Here is a 17,946-nt window from a genome sequence, read left to right as displayed (position 1 = left end):
TTCACTAATTTTATCAAACATTTATTTTTGTTATTTTATTACTTTATTTTTATTTTATTTTATTTTTGAGATGGGATCTCGCTCTGTTGCCCAGGCTGGAGGACAGTGGTGTGATCACAGCTCACTGCAGCCTCGACCGCCAGGACTCAAGCAATTATCCCATCTCAGCCTCTCAAGTAGCTAGGACAACAGATGCATGCCACCATGCCTATTTACTCTATTATTATTATTATTTGTAGAGACAAGGTCTCACCATGTTGCCCAAGTTGGTATCAAACTCCTGGGTTCAAGAGATCCTCCTGCCTTGGCCTCCCAAAGTGCTGGGATTACAGGGATGAGCCATCATGCTTTGCAACCCAAACATTCGAAGTAGAACTAATACCAATCCTAAACACACAATTCCAAACAATAGAGGAGGGAGTAGTTCCAAATGCATTCTATGGTCAAGTACTATCCTGATACCAAAACCAGACAAAGGCACATCAAAGAAAGAAAACTACAGATCAATAACCCTGATGAACATTGATATAAAAACTCTCAACAAAATACTAGCAAATCGAATTTGATAATACATTAGCAAGATTGTTTATCATGACCAAGTGAGATTTATTTCAGGGATGCAAGGATGCTTCAACATATGCAAATCAATCAATGTGATACATCATATCAACAGAATGAAGGACAAAAATCAAGTAATCATTTCAATTAATACTAAAAAAGCATGTTATAAAATTCAACATCCCTTCATAATAAAAACCCTCAAAAAACTCAGTATATAAAGAACATACCTCAACACAATAAAAGCCATATACAACAGACCCACAGCTAGTATCATACTGAGTGGGTAATAACTGAAAGCCCTTCCCCTAAGATCTGTAACATGACAAGGATGCTCACTTTCACCACTGTTACTCAATATAGAACTGGAAGTCCTATGTGGAGCAATCAGACCAGAAAGAAATAAAGGGCATCCAACTTTATTGGAAACAAACAAGTCAAATTATCCTTCCTTGTAGATGACATAATTTTATATTTGGAAAAAACCTAAGGACTCCACCAAAAAACAAAACTGATACTGCACACATGGAAAGTTTTTCTCCCTAGTTCACTAGCTCCCCATCACCCTTCCACACTATTCCCACCCAATCCCACATTTCTCCATGACCAAAAATATCAAATCAGTAAGGAAGATGTGGGATTCTTGCCTGGCCAAGTCTCTTTTGCATACTTCTTCTTCTTGGGTTCATTTACAGTTTCAGGGTTATGAACGGCAAGGTTTGGTGCAGGGTTCGTGTTCACTGCTGCCGGCACAACAGGAGTCAAGTCCACATCAGAGGCAAGGTTTGGGTATGGCATAAACAAGCCACCGATGAGTGCTGTCTCATGGAAGCTGGGAGTCTGCTTCACTGTGTGTGGGGGATGTCCTCCGTTGAAGGCAAAGTTCTGCATGCGCCTTCTCCCTGATTCCTCCAGGCCCAAGGAGCCAGGGCCCTCCCCTGCTTCTTCTGGACTGAGACCCCTGCAGTTTGCACTAAGTTCCTGAATCGACCAACTGAGGGATCCACATCCTCTGAGTTAATGATCTCATCATCCTCACTGAATGTCACCCATGAGTTCTTCCTCTTCCTCTTTGGTCTTGGAATGCCTAGATTTCCCTCCTCAATGGTAAGGGTGGAAATCCACTTGTTGTGGGCAGTGTTGAACTATGTCAGGTTATCAAGCTTAGTTTCCTTCTCTGGAAGCCCCAGTAAGCCCTTGAGTTCATCATCCTCTTCACCCATCTTCTCAACTCCTTTCACAGCCAATGGCAATGGCTGAAGTGTCTCACACAGAGTGTATGCCCTTGTGGATGCGTCAATGAGACCCTGGAATTGATAGGAATTTGCTGAGGCTTGTGAGGTTCCAACCGAAGGTGACCCAAGAAAGTGCTGTGTGTACTGTTGAGATCTATTAGGAAAACTCTCCTCAGATGCTTGTGGTAGACAAATGCAGCATGGACCCGAGTGCAAGACTGGTGTTCAGTGGTAAAGTCACACAAATCAAGGTTTCTCCCAAATAAGTAATACTTACTTTCACCAATAATCAGTTTCTCAATTAGTTTGTCTCATTTGACTGCATCCAGATGTCGACCAGGAGGGGGCTTACCCGCCCAGGTTGGGCAGTGGAGCAGCGTGAGGCTGGAGCCAGAGTTTGCAACTGCTACCATCTTGCATCTCCCCCTCCCATTTGGTGGGCCCAAAGCAAAAAATTAAAAATTAGTGTACAAAAATTAGTTACATTTCTATTAACCAATAACCTTCAGAGAGTCAAATTAAGAATTCAATCCCATTTTCAACAGCCACACACACAAAAATATACCTAAGAATACATTTAACTAAGGAGGTGAAAGAATTCTACAAGAAGAACTACAACACTGTTGAAGTTGTAAGTGACACAAACAAATGGAAAAACATCCCATGTTCATGGTGTGTTAGGATCAGTAATGTTAAAATGACCATAGTACCCAAAGCAATCTACAGATTCAACAAAATTCCTATCAAATTACCAACATCATTTTGCAAAGAATTAGAAAAAATAATCCTAAAGTTCATATGAAACCAAAAAAAAGAAAAAATTCTGAATAGCTAAAGCAAAAGGGACAAATCTGGAAGCATCACATTAGATAGCTTTAACTTATATTACAAAACTATAGTAACTAAAACAGCATGGTACTAGAACAAAAACAGACACATTATCAATGGAATAGAATAGATAATCCAGAAATAAAGCCACATACCCACAATTAACTAATGTTGACAAAAACAAAATGGGGAAAGAACATCTTATTCAATGAATAGTGCTGGGAAAATTAGCTAGCCATATGCAGAATTAAACTTGGACCCTTATCTCTCACCATATACAGTAATTAATTCATGATATGTTAAAGACTTAAATGCAAGACCTGAAACTATAAAAAGCCTGGAAGAAAACCTAGGGAAAAACTCTAGTTTTTCTAGACAAATAATTTATAACAAAAACCCCAAAAGCAAATGCAACAAAAACAAAAATAGACAAATAGGACTTAAACTATAAAGGTTCTGTAGAACAAAATATATAATCAACATAGCAAACAGACAACTTACATAGTAGGAGAAAATATTTGCGAACTATGCCTTTGACAAAGGACTAACATCCAGAATCCACAAGTAACTCAAACAACTCCCACACACACTAAAAAAAGATAAACCAATTAAAAAAAACCAAAAAACAAAAAACAGGCAAAGGACCTGAACAGATATTCCTCAAAAGAATAAAAGCGGCTAACAAACACACAAAAAAATGTTCAACATCACTAATCATCAGAGAAATGCAAATTAAAACCACAATGAGATATCATCTCACATGCATCAGAATGGCAACTATGAAAAAGTCAAAAAACAACAGATGCTGGCATGAATGTGGAGAAAAGGGAACGCTTACACACAGTTCGTGGAAATGAAAATTAATTCAACCTCTTTGGAAAACAGTATGGTGACTGTCAAAGACCTAAAAATAGAATTACAATTTGAGCCAATAATCCCACTAGTAGGTATTTACCCAAAGGAAAATAAATAATTACATTAAAAAGGCATCTGCACTCATATATTCATTGCAGCACTGTTGATAATAACCAAGTCATGAAACTTGGGCAAAGAAAATGCGAGATATATATAAATATATATAAATATATATATATATACACACACACACACACACACACCATGGAACACTATATAGCCATAAAAAGAATGAAATCATGTCCTTTGCAGCAACACAGATAGAGCTGGAGGCCAATGTCCTAAATGAACTAACTCAGAAACATAAAATCAAATACTACATGTTCTCATTTATAAGTGGAAGATAAACAATAGGCACACTGGACATAAAGATGAAAAGAATAGACACTGGGGACTCCAAAAATGGTGGAGAGAAGAGGGCGAATATGGGCTGAAACATTACCTATTGGGCACAATGCTCAATATTTGGGTGATGTGGGTGATGATTATACTAGAACCCCGATTTCCACATTACACAATATATCCATGTAACAAACATACAATGTACCTTCTAAGTCTAAAATTTTAAGAAGTTTTTAAAAAACTCAATAAAAAGATACCCACATTTTAAAATCAGAAAATAATTTGAATATATATTTCTCCAAAGAAGATATACAAATTACCAATAAGTGCATGAAATGATGCTCAACATCATTAGTCAGAAGGGAAATGTACATCAAAACCCCAATAAGACACCACTTCATGCACAATAGGGTGGCTATAATCAGAAAAGATAGCTAATAACAAAGTTCAGCAAGGATGCCAGGTGAAAAGGCAAAATGGTAAGCCATTATAAATAATAGTTTGGCAATTCCTCAAAATGGTCAAAATAGATTTATCACATAAATGTGGACAGTATTATTTTTTAACAACCAAAAAGTGGCAACGAACCAAGCTAAATGATCCATCCATCAACTGATGAATGGATAAAAAAAAATGTGTCATTATCTATGCAATGGAATACCATCCAGCCATATAAAAAAGAATAAAGTGACATATACTACAACACGGGCAAGGCTTTAATATATTAAGTATAAGAAGCAGTCAATCATACAATTGAATTGTATGATTCAATTTATATGAAATGTGCAGAATTGGCATCTACAGGAATTGGATTGGTTGCTGCTTAGGAGTGGAGGAGAAATGAGGAAAGGGGAGAATGGTACCTGACTCCCAGTGGTTACAAAATATCTTCTCTGTGGGGTGATGAAATGTTTTGAAATTAGATGTGACTTTTTTGAATATAATAAAAGCCATTGAACTGTGTACTTAAAATGTGTGAATTGTATAGTATGTGAATTATATCTTAATAAAGCTTTTTTTTAAAAAAAATAAAAAGCCTTTAGAATTGAGTGATAAGTGATATTATTAGCTTTCATTATCTCAAGTAGATACATTTATTTTACAGATAAAAGAGGGTAAATAATTCATTAATTTTGTACACTTTGCTGTAAGTATAGAAAAGATCTGAACACCATAATAAACATGAAATACCATACACAGAATGCTTCCCTCTATATTGTACACTTGTTAAGAGTACATATTCTTAACAAGTGACTATATATCAGGTCTTGATGAAATACTAATACATTTCAAATAATTCAAAGTATATTCTCTAGCTGAGAAGAAATTAAAGTAGCTGTCAATAACCAAAGGTGAGAGAATAACCAACTAAGATAAAATTAAGAAATACATTTCTAAATTACCACAGAGTCAATGAAGAAATCACAATAGAAATTAGAATATATTTTGAAGTGAATAACAACATAAAAATTATTAGAGGCATCTAAAGCAGTGGCGTAGAGGGAAAATTACATTCTTAAATGTATAGATTAGAAAAGACTTAACATCAACAACATAAGCCTCCACTTTAAAAGACTAAAAGAAAAAGTAGAACATAAAACTTTTAGCATAAGTTAATGTAACAGAAAAAACTTGTCCCAGACAAGTAAAAAGCGACACAAACTGTTATTTAAAAAGAATAATAACATGAACAAATTCTTAAAATACAGGGGGACAAATTAAACTCAAATTACTATTATCATGATTGAAAAGGGAGATACTCATATGCTTATAAATTCTATAGTTGTGTTTAAAAGTGGGCAGGGCCAGTATGGCAGACTAGAAGCAGCTTATTTGTGTCACTGTCAGGGAGAGGGAGCAAAAGGGCTGATGAACACGGTTGCTGCAGGCATATGAGAAACCACATTGGGATCCACCAGGGCAGAGGAACACAGAGAACACAAAGGAGTAAAGCTGGGCACCAGCCCATCTGGGCTCAGTGCAGAGCCAGGAGGACCCCTCCAAAACTGGAAAGGGTGAGTGACAGTCCATAGGGGAATTTATACTCCCCACAGGGACCTGTGCAAGACCGGGAACAGGAGAATCACCCTGTCCCCCACCCTGCACCTTCCTCCACAGTACTTCTAGACTGAGGCAGAGAGCCACGCGGAAATTTTGCAGGGGCAACTTCTGAGTCCAAGAGGACTGCCATGAGCCTTGGGCCCTGGAGCAGACAAGCACCAGTGCCACAAACCCAATAGAGGGTCCAGTCAGCTGCGGTGCCAGGGAGCAGTAACATTGCTCCACCATTGTGTGCCAGCCAGGCCTCAGTGGCAACTTCTGGTCCAGCAGTTGTACTTTGGTTCAAACTCAGTCAGTCAATCCTCCCACCCCCACCACTGGTAGGACACTCTACAATGCTTGCTAGAGTGTCCAGCTCAGAGGTCCCACTTTTGTGTGAACTCAGCTGGAAAGTGTAGCCTCCTGTTGTCACATAAAACATCCAGACCACAGAGCATGAGACCCCAACAGCCCCAGTCACTGGTAGCCAGGCAGGTGACACCTGTTAGAGCCTCTGGCCCAGTGGCTCCACTGCTGTGTAAGGTCAGCTGGAGGGTGCAGCTTCCAGTTGTCACAGGAAACATCTGGATGGCAGAGCAAGAGACCCCACCTACCACCACCACTAGTATCCAGGTGGGCAACACCTTCTAGAGCTTCTAGCCCAGCTGCCTTGCTTCTGTGTGAGCCTGGCTGGAGGGTGCAGCCTCCTGTTGTTCTGGGAAATGCCTGAATGGCAGGCTGCATGACCCTATAACCCCTTCCAATCACAGCCAGGCAGGCAACACCTGCTAGGTTTTCCAGCCCAGTGGCCCTACGTTTGCCCGAATATGTTGAGGGGCACAGCCTCTTGTTGCCCTGAAAAAAACCTGAAAGGCAGGACTGGCAACCCCACCAATCCCTAGCCACCCATAGTAAGACAGGCAATACCCAGGAAGAGTTTCCAACCCAAAAGTCCCACTTCCACCTGAACTCTGTGAGTAGACACAACCCTATCTTTCCCCTAGGAAGCACATAAACAGCAGACTATGGGCAAGGGCACAGTTAGCTGGCCAACTGATGGCCCAGCCTGAGGGAGCCCCATGGACTACAACCCCCAACAAAAGAAATACAGACAGGAAGACAGTAATTGCAGAGGGGGCTCCTCCAAGACCCAGGAGTAGACTAGAATAGAAGGCAGTCAAACAAACACACTTTATACCATAATCAAACCCCCAACAAGGGCATTAAAGAAGAAAAAAAGCAAAACAATCCATTCAAAGGACAGCAAATTCAAAGACTGAAAGAACGTAAGTCCACAAAGATAAGAAAGAAACAACAGAAGAACTCTGACAACCCAAAAAGTCAGAGTGCCTTCTTTTCTCCAAACAACCACACTAACTCTCTAGCAAGGGTTCTTAACTGGGCTGCGATGGCCGAAATGACAGAAATAGAATTCAGAATATGAATAGGAATGAAGATCGTCAAGATTCAGGAGACTGTTGAAACCCAATGCAAAGAAGCTAATAATCACGTAATCACAGGAGCTGACAGAAAAAATAGCCAGTATAGAGAAGAACATAACCAACCTGATACAGCAAAAAAAAAAAAAAAAAACCTACAAAAATTTCATAATACTATCACAAGTATTAACAGCAGACCAAGTGATGAAAGAATCTAAGGGCTTGAAGACTCGCTTTCTTAAATACAACAGTCAGACAAGAATAAAAAAAAGAATTGAAAAGGAATGAACAAAACCTCCTGGAAATACGGGATTATGTAAAGATGCCTAATCTGCAAGTTACTGGCATCCCTGAAAGACATAAGGACAAAGGAAGTAACTTGGAAAACATATTTCACAGTATCATCCATGAGAACTTCCCCATCCTAGCTAGAGAGGCTGATATTCAAATTCAGGAAATGAGAAGAATTCCTGCAAGATACTTCACAAAAAGATCATCCCAAGACATAACCATCTGATACTCCAAGGTTGAAATGAAAGAAAAAATGATAAAGGCAGCTAGAGAATAAACGGGAGGTCACTTACTAGGGGAACCCTATCAGACTGACAGAGGACCTCTCAACATAAACCCTACAAACCAGAAGAGATTGGGGACCTGTATTCAACATTCATAAAGAAAAAAATTCCAACCATGAATTTCATATCCAGTCAAACTAAGCATCATAAATGAAGGAGAAATATGATCCTTTTCAATTTGAGCCTATACAAATGCTGAGGGAATTTGTTAACACCCGACCTGCCTTACAAGAGGTCATGAAAGAAGTATGAAATACGGAAAGGAAAGACCATTACCAGGTACTACAAAAACACATGTAAGTACACACACCAGTGACACTTATAAAGCCACCACACAAACAAGTCTGCATAACAACCGGTTAACAAAATGAGAACAGGATCAAATCCACACATATCAATAAGAAACTTGAATGTAAATGGGTTAGGTGCCCCAATTAAAAGGCACAGAGTGGCTGCCAACTGGATAAAGAAACAGGACCCAATAGTATGCTATCTTCAAGAGACCCAGCTCATATGCAATGTCATCAATAGGCTTAAAATAAAGGGATGAAGAAAAGTCTACCAAACAAATGGAAAACTGAAAAAAGCAGAGTATGCTATCCTAATTTCAAACAAGAGAGTTTACACCAACGAACATCAAAGAAGACAAAGAAGGGCATTACATAATGGGTAAAGGGCTTAATTCAACAAGAAGACCTAAATTAATGTGTACCCCCCACAAGTGCACCCAGATTCATAAAGCAAATTCTTAGAGAACTTCAAAGAGTCTCAGACTCCCACAGAATAATAGTGGAGACTTCAATACCCCGCTGATGTATTAGACAGATCCCTGAGACAGAAAATTAACCAAGAGATTCAGGACCTGAACTCAACACTTGACCAAATGGATCTAATAGATAGCTACATAACTTTCCACCCAAAAGCAACAGAATATACATTCTTTTCATCACCACATGGTACATACTGTAAGATCAGCCATGCAATCAAATGTAAAACAATCCTCAACAAATTCAAAAACAGCAAAACCATACCAACCACACTCTTGGACCACAGTACAATAAAAATAGAAATCAAGGTCAAGAGAATCTCTCAAAACCATACAATTACATGGAAATTAAACAACCTGCTCCAGAATAACTCGGGTTAATTATCAAATTAAGGCAGTGTGATGGTTAATGTTAAGTGCCAACTTGATTGGACTGAAGGATGCAGAGTATTGTGTCTGGGTGTATCTGGGTGTTACCAGAAGAGATTAACATTTGAGTAGGTGAACTGTGAGAAGAAGACCCATCCTCAGGAAGAGTCACCAACAATGTGGGTGAGCACCATCCAATCAGCTACCAGCATGGCTAGGAAAACCAGGCAGATTAAGGTGGAAGAAGCTGATTTGCTGAGTCTTTCAGCCTTCAGTCTTTCTCCCATGCTGGATGCTTCCTGCCCTCAAACATCAGACTCCAAGTTCTTTGGATTTTGGACTCTTGGATATACGCCAGTGGTTTGCCATGGCAACAGACTGAAGGCTGCACTGTCGGCTTCCCTACTTTTGAGATTTTGGGACTCAGAATGAGCCACTACTGGCTTCCTTGCTCCACAACTTGCAGAGAGCCCATCATGGGATACCTTTGTGATCATGTGAGTCAACTCTCCTTAATAAACTCTTTGTCATGTATACATATATCCTATTAGTTCTGTCCCTCTAGAGAACCCTGACTAATATAGTCAGGAATTAAGAAGTTCTTTGAAATTAATGAGAACAAAGACACAGCACATCAGAATCTCTGGGACACAGGTGAGGCAGTGTTAAGAGGGAAATTTATAGCACTGAATACCTGCATCAAAAAGTTAGAAAGATCTCAAACAAACAACATAACATCACAACTAGAAGAGATAGAGAAACAAGAGCAAACAAACTCTAAAAGTAGCAGAAGACAAGGAATAACCAAAATCAGAGCTGAACTGATGGAAACAGAGACATAAGAAAACATACAAAAGATAAACAAATCTAGGAATTGGTTTCTTTAACAAATTAAAAAGACAGCCAGCTAGATAAAAAAACAAGAAAAGAGAGCATATCAAGATAAACACTATAAGAAATGACAAAGGGAATATTACTACTGTTCCACAGAAATACCAATAACCATCAGAGATTACTATGAATACCTCTATGCACACAGACTAGAAAATCTAGAAGAAATGGATAAACTCCTGGACATACATATCCTCCCAAGACTAAAGATGGAAGAAATAGAATCTGTGAACAGACCAATAACAAGCTTTGAAACTGATTCAGTGATCGATAGCCTACCAACCAAAAAGAGCCAAGAATCAGATAGATTTACAGCCAAATTCTACCAGATGTTCAAAGAAGAGCTGGTACCATTCCTACTAAAACTATTCCCCAAAATTCAGAAGGTACTCCTCCTCAACTCATTCAATGAGGCCAGTACCATCCTGATACCAAAACCTGGAAGAGACACAACAAAAAAGAAAACTTCCACCCAATACCCTTGATGAACATAGAAGCAAAAATCCTCAACCAAATACCAGCAAACTGAATCCAGTAGCACATCAAAAAGCTTAGCCACCATAATCAAGTAGACTTTAATCCCTGGGATGCAAGGTTAGTTCAACATATGCAAATCAATAAATGTGACTCATTGCATAAACAGAACTAAAGACAAAAACCATATGATTGTATCAATGAATACAGAAAAGGCTTTTGACAAAATTCAACAATCTTTCATGTTAAAAACCCTAAAGAAACTTGGCACTGAAAGAATATACTTCAAAACAGTAAGAGCCATCCATGACAAACCCACAACTAACATCACACTGAATGGGAAAAAGCTGGAAGCATTCCGCTTGAAAATCGGCACAAGGATGCCCTCTCTCACCACTCCTATTCAACATAATATTTTAAGTCCTGGCCACAGCAATCAGGCAAGAGAAAGAAACAAAAGGCATTCAAATAGGAAAAGAAGAAGTAAAACGATCCCTGTGTGTATATGACATGATTTTGTATTTTAAAAACCCCATGATCTTGGCCCCAAAGCTCCTTGAGCTGATAAGCAACTTGGGTAAAGTTCTGGGATACAAAATCAATGTACAAAAATCAGTAGCATTCCTATTCACTACCAGCACCCAAGCCAAGAGCCAAATCAGGAACGCAATACCATTCACAACTGCCACAAAAAGAATAAAATACCAAGAAGTACAGCTAACCAGGGAGGTGAAAGATCTCTACAATGAGAATTATAAAACTGCTAAAAAAATCAGAATTGACACCAAAAAATGGAAGAAAATCCCCTGCTCATGGATAGGAAGAATAAATATCATTAAAAAATTACCATACTGTTCAATGCAATTTACAAATTCAAGGCTATTCCTATCAAACTATCAATGACATTCTTCAAATAATTAGAAAAAAAAACTATTCTAAAATTCATATGGAACAAAAAAGAGCCTGAAAAGCCAAGGCAATCCTGGGGGGGGAAAAAAAAAAAAAAAAAAAAAACTGGATGAATCACACTGCCTGACCTCAAACCATACTACAAGGCTAGAGTAACCAAAACACCATGGTACTGGTACAAAAGTAGACACACAGGCCAATAGAACGGAAGAGAGAGTCAAGAAATAAAGCCACTCACGTACAGCCATCTGATCTTTGACAAAGCTGACAAAAACAAGCAATGGGGAAAGGATTCCCTACTCAAAAAATGGTGCTGGAATAACTGGATAGCTGAAGATTGAAACTGGACCACTTTCTTAGACCATATGCAAAAATCAACTCAAGATTGATTAAAGACCTAAATGTCTTTTTACCTATAACTGTAAAAACTCTGGAAGATAACCTAGTCAATACCATTTTTGACATAGGAACAGGCAAAGATTTCATGATAGAAAATGTCCAAAGCAATTGCAACAAAAGCAAAAATGACAAATGGGGCCTAATTCAATGAAAGAGGTTTTGCACAGCAAAAGAAACTATTAACAGAGTAAACAGACAACTTACAGAAAGGAAGAAAATATTTGTAAACGATACATCTGACAAACGATACATCTAGATCTAACATCTAGAATCTACAGGGAACTTAAATAAACACACATAAGCAAAAAGTGAACAATCCCATTAAAAACTGGGCAAAGGACATGAACACTTTTCAAAAGAAGGCATATAATGCACTAACAAGTATATGAAAAACTGTACAATATCACTAATCATCAGAGAAATTCAAATAAAAACAACAATAAGATAGCATCGCTCATCAGTCAGAATGGCAATCATTAAAAAGTCAAAAAATAACAGTAAGATTGCAGACAAAAGGAATGTTTATACACTGTTGGTTGGAGTGTAAATTAGTTCAACCATTGTGAAAGACAGTATGGTGATTTCTCAAAAACCTAAGACAGAACTACCATTCAACCCAGTGATCCTGTGCCTGGGTATATATTCAAATGAATATAAACTATTCTGCCACAAAGATACATGCATGTGTATATTCACTGCAGCACCATTCACAATAGCAAAGACATGTGATCAGTCTAACTGCCCATCAACAGTAGACTGGATAAAGAGAATGTGGTACATATATACCATGGAATACTATGCAACCATTAAAAAGAAAGAGATCACATCCTTTGCAGGAACATGGATGGAGCTGGAGGCCATTATCCTTAGCAAAGTATTGCAGGAACATAAAATCAAATACCACAGCTCTTGCTAATTAATGAGAACACATGGACAAAAAGAGGGCAACAACAGACCATGGGGCCTCCTCAAGGGAGGAAGAGAAGAGGAGAGAGAAGTTCAAGAAAAAAAAAAGTCAAGTACTATGCTTAGTACCCCTGTGAGGAAATATTCTGTAGAACAAAGTCGTGAGTCATGAGTTTACCTATATAACAAATCTATACATGTACCCCTGAACCTAAAATAAAAGTAAATATATTTAAGAAAAAATAGCATAGGAAGGTATCATGAAAATCTTTATATCATTCAGTTTGATAATATAAATGAAACAGGAAAATTCCTAATAAAACTAAACTGAACAAGTTATAGAAAACCCAAATAACTGTTGATATTAAAGAAATTATATCCATTACTGAAAACTATCCCACAAAAACAGGCTTGTTCGAAACATTTAAGAAGGAAATAATCTCGCATAGATGCTGCCTGAGAAAGGCTGGGAATATTTTCCAATCAATATTTCCTTTTTATGAGGTCAGCCAAAATCTGAGGAGAATATTACAAGAAAGGAAACTTGCAGACCAATCACTGTCATTAACTTGGATGCAAAAATCTAAGGTACAATATTAGCAAATTGAAACCAGTGATTATACTTTTTATATAAATCAGTTTGTTTATTGATTAGTTTAATTATTCTATGTTTTCATCTGCTAGGATACATCTTTTTTTATTATTATTATACTTAAAGTTCTAGGGTATGTGTGCACAATGTGCAGGTTTGTTACATATGTATACATGTGCCATGTTGGTGTGCTGCACCCATTAACTCGTCATTTACATTAGGTATATCTCCTAATGCTATCCCTCCCTCCTCCCCCCTCCCCACAATAGGTTCCAGTGTGTGATGTTCCCCTTCCTGTGTCCAAGTGATCTCATTGTTCAATTCCCACCTATGAGAACATGCAGTGTTTGGTTTTCTGTTCTTGTGATAGTTTGCTGAGAATGATGATTTCAAGCTGCATCCATGTCCCTACAAAGGACACAAACTCATCCTTTTTGATGGCTGCATAGTATTCCATGGTGTATATGTGCCACATTTTCTTAATCCAATCTGTCACTGATGGACATTTGGGTTGATTCCAAGTCTTTGCTATTGTGAATAATGCCGCAATAAACATACGTGTGCATGTGTCTTTATAGCAGCATGATTTATAATCCTTTGGGTATATACCCAGTAATGGGATGGCTGGATCAAATGGTATTTCTAGTTCTAGATCCAAGAGGAATCGCCACACTGCTTTCCACAATGGTTGAACTAGTTTACAGTCCCGCCAACAGTGTAAAAGTGTTCCTATTTCTCCACATCCTCTCCAGCACCTGTTGTTTTCCTGATTTTTTAATGATTGCCATTCTAACTGGTGTGAGATGGTATCTCATTGTGGTTTTCATTTGCATTTCTCTGATGGCGAGTGATGTTGAGCATTTTTTCATGTGTCTGTTGGCTGTATGAATGTCTTCTTTTGAGAAGTGTCTGTTCATAGCCTTTGCCCACTTTTTGATGGGTTTTTTTTTTTTCTTGTAAATTTGATTGAGTTCTTCGTAGGTTCTGGATATTAGCACTTTGTCAGATGAGTAGATTGCAAAAATTTTCTCCCAATCTGTAGGTTGCCTGTTCGCTCTGATGGTAGTTTCTTTTGCTGTGCAGAAGCTCTTTAGTTTAATTATATCCCATTTGTCCATTTTGGCTTTTGTTGCCATTGCTTTTGGTGTTTTAGACATGAAGACCTTGCCCATGCCTATGTCCTGAATGGTATTACCTAGGTTATGCTCTAGGGTTTTTATAGTTTTAGGTCTAATTATGTTTTTAAGAAAATCATGACCAAGAGATTTGTTTCAAGAATGTGACCATGGTTTAAGACTTGAAAATCAAGTAATTTGCTATATTAAAATAAGGAGGGGTAGCAGAATAATCACCTCAGTAGGTACAATGGAATAAAACCTTATATTTGTAATTTTTTAAAATAAAAAATATTAGAAAATAAGGAATTTATGTAATCTGACAAAGAATACTGACAAGAAATCTACAAAAAGTATCATATTTAATTTCAAATTATAAAAACCTTTCATCTTTCATGTTGAACAAGAAACTATCACCACTTCTATTTGATACTATTTTAGAAACCCTAAATAACATAACAAAACAAGAAAAATAAAATGCATAAAGATTAAAGTGGGAGATTTAAAACTAGCATTGTTTACAGATTATATTACTATATATTAGAACGCTCAAAAATTCAAAAACTACAATGTATATTAACATTAATGAATGAATGTAGGCAGGTCAGTGGACTACAGATCACTGAAAACAGGTAAATGACATTCATCATACCAAAAAAAAAAAAATAGAATTGTAAAAGGTATAATGTATAATAGCATAAAAATATCAAACATCTAGAGCTAAATATATAGAAAGACATGCTAGATCTATGAAATGAAAATTATCACAAATTATTGGTGGAAATTAAAGATCTAAATTAATAAAGACACAATGTCATGCACTGGAAGACTGAATATTGTTAAGATGCCAGTTCTCCAATCAAAGTATAGATTCAATGTAGTCTCAATCAAAATCTTAGTGGGTTCTGGCAAGCTGATGATTTTGACATACAGATGGAAATTAAAAGAACCAAGAACAACAAAAGCAATTGTGAAGCAAGAACAACGGTGAAGGAGTTACGTCATTAGATATAAAGAGTTACTATAAACCTATAGTAAATTGAGAAACTACGTTAGTACAAAAATAGATAATTAAACCAATAAAATAGAAGAAAATCAAGAATGACTCACATATATACAATCGCAATGGAAGAGAACAGAATCCAGGACTATCTCCACATAAACACAGTGCAGGGGTAAAGAATGGCTTTTAAAGAAAGATGCCAGGTCATAATCATTTGACAAGCAATGCTTCTGATGCTTGTACAAGGGTGGAGTGACAAAATGTGAGTTTTATGAGGCTTTAGATACATAGCCAGTTTCACAATTATTGTATTTGTTGACTTAAGAAGTTGCTTAGGACCAGAGGGTATAAAGCTACACCAAACACATCTGAAAAGCAAAATGTATCTTTCTGCTGTCTCATGACACTTAAAAGATAAGGATCTACCAGGGCACAGGCCCTGAAAACACAAGAACCAAAACGTTGATTGTTGAGACTATAAAGGTTTTTAACCTGGAGATAGTTGAAAATCTGGGACTACCTAGGATAAAAAATTGGGTCTTGGCAACAGATGCTAAGGCTATTTCTAAGAATGGAGAAACAGGCAAGATGTTTTTAGTGTGAGAATCACACAAGGCTAAGAGGTAAAACTGAAAACAGGAAAGGCCTCAAATATATAAAAGTTCCTTGTCAAGATATTGTCTAAATTCTCAAGCTGTGCCAGGTTGGGGGTAAAATAAGCTAATCCAAAGTCTCTGAAAAGCAAACAAAACATGTCTTACAATCATATGTTACTTAAAATGTATCACAAAGAATGACTTTAACAACATTTGAGAGTTGAAAGCCTAGAAAAGAACCGATGAGTTGACATTTGACTACTTGCAAGCACCTTTTACCCTGAGGACACTTGACTTCTCAGATTAGTAGAAACTGGTCTTTGTCATAGAGCTGATACTGCTCAACATAACTGGTAATTATGCAGAGATACGTGACAAAACCAGAGAGTAGGGGACTGAAATACATGACCAATTTCTGAAGCTTCCTAGTGTAAAAATATAATAAACTAAGCCTAAAACCTTTTAGCAGGACAAAAATTGCCTCAGTCTCTCGGTACTGAAAAGATAAGGACCTAAAAGGTTAATAATTTGAAAACACTGGAGCCTACTGCCCTGAAAAGACTCAACTGCGATTTATCAGGACTTTGACTAAGGACAAATTGAGAATCACCAAATCATCAGTAGAGACTGACCCTGGTTCAGTCCCTTTTGGATCAAGGTTATTAGCCTTTGATGCTACCTGCCTAGAAGAGGAATAGACATAGAATGTCTAGAATTTAGCTCTAAAATAATAAGTAGTATACAAAGAGTCAGGACAATATTATTGGTAAGCGAGATCAAAAACAGAATCCAGGTATTAGAAGACCTTTAAAGTAATTAGGATTAATTTGGTCAAGAAAATAGGTGAAAAGTTGGGTAAAACAGAAAAAATTTAAGACTTGCAAAAAGTGGTGTCTATAAAAATGAATCAAGGAGACATTTTAGATCTAAAAAATATAATTACTAAAATAAATTAACTAATATAATAGATGAATTTAACAGCAGATCAGAATGAGTAGAAGACAAGATCAGTGAACTATAAGGTTCATAAGCCAGTGAAACTGGCTATGTATCTAAAGCCTCATAAAACTCATGTTTTGTCACTCCACCCTTGTACAAGCATCAGAAGCATTGCTTGTCAAATGATTATGACCTGGTATCTTTCTTTAAAAGCCATTCTTTACCCCTCCACTGTGTTTATGTGGAGATAGTCCTGGATTCTGTTCTCTTCTATCCACAGTAAAATAGCAAATAGAATGATAAAAAAAGGAAAGAGTGCAAGAAACTTGTGGGACACAATCAAAAGATTTAACAGATGTAATTGAATACCCAAAGAGTAAGAAATAATAGTTAGTAAGACATATTTGAAGAGATAATGAGCTAGAATGTCCCAAGCAATATAAGTCATGAATTTACAGATTCAAGATGCTCTGAATTGCTCCTTATCCTTTTAGCTAAGATTGAGTGAAGAAAGTCTGAGTACGCCAAGCAGGTTAATACATAAAACTACATCTCTGAAGAGCAAAGAAAAGAAGCCAGAGATAAACGACATTACTTTCAAAAGAACAAGAATAAGACTAACAACACACTTCTCAAAAAAATGATGGAAGATATCAGATAATAGAATAGTGCCTTTAAAGTGTAGGAAGAAAAACAGCTGCCAAAGTAGACATCTATACCGAGGGAGAAAAAATTACTCACAAATTTAGTAGATACTTAAGACAATTAAAGATGACAGAAATTGTCCACACAGTAGGCCTGCACTAAAAAACAAACAAAACACTAAAGAGAATTTTCCATGCAAATGAGAAATTATCTAAAATGGAAACAGAATCCAAAAACAAAGATCATCAGAAAAGATAAGTATGTAAGTAAATATAAAACAATATTACCATACAAAACAATAGTAGCAATATACTGTGGAGTCAAAAATAGATGTAGAATTAAATGCATAACATCAATAACTTTAAAGAGGAAAGAATATAAATGGAATGCAAATACTCTAATTTAGAATT

General features: G+C 37.0%; 1 protein-coding gene and 1 pseudogene across 3 annotated transcripts in view; both read right to left on the bottom strand.

The window, feature by feature from the left end:
- Positions 1-17,946, bottom strand: part of LOC105495016 (spermatogenesis associated 6) — a 170,283-nt gene that overhangs the window by 21,306 nt on the left and 131,031 nt on the right. The gene's annotated exons all lie outside the window — the stretch shown is intronic.
- The window catches only part of LOC139362379 (nuclear inhibitor of protein phosphatase 1 pseudogene), a 29,896-nt pseudogene extending 11,950 nt beyond the window's left edge, over positions 1-17,946 (bottom strand).

This window comes from Macaca nemestrina, chromosome 1 (assembly GCF_043159975.1).
Source record: "Macaca nemestrina isolate mMacNem1 chromosome 1, mMacNem.hap1, whole genome shotgun sequence".
NCBI lineage: Eukaryota > Metazoa > Chordata > Mammalia > Primates > Cercopithecidae > Macaca > Macaca nemestrina.
This window is presented reverse-complemented; position numbering and strand designations above follow the sequence as displayed.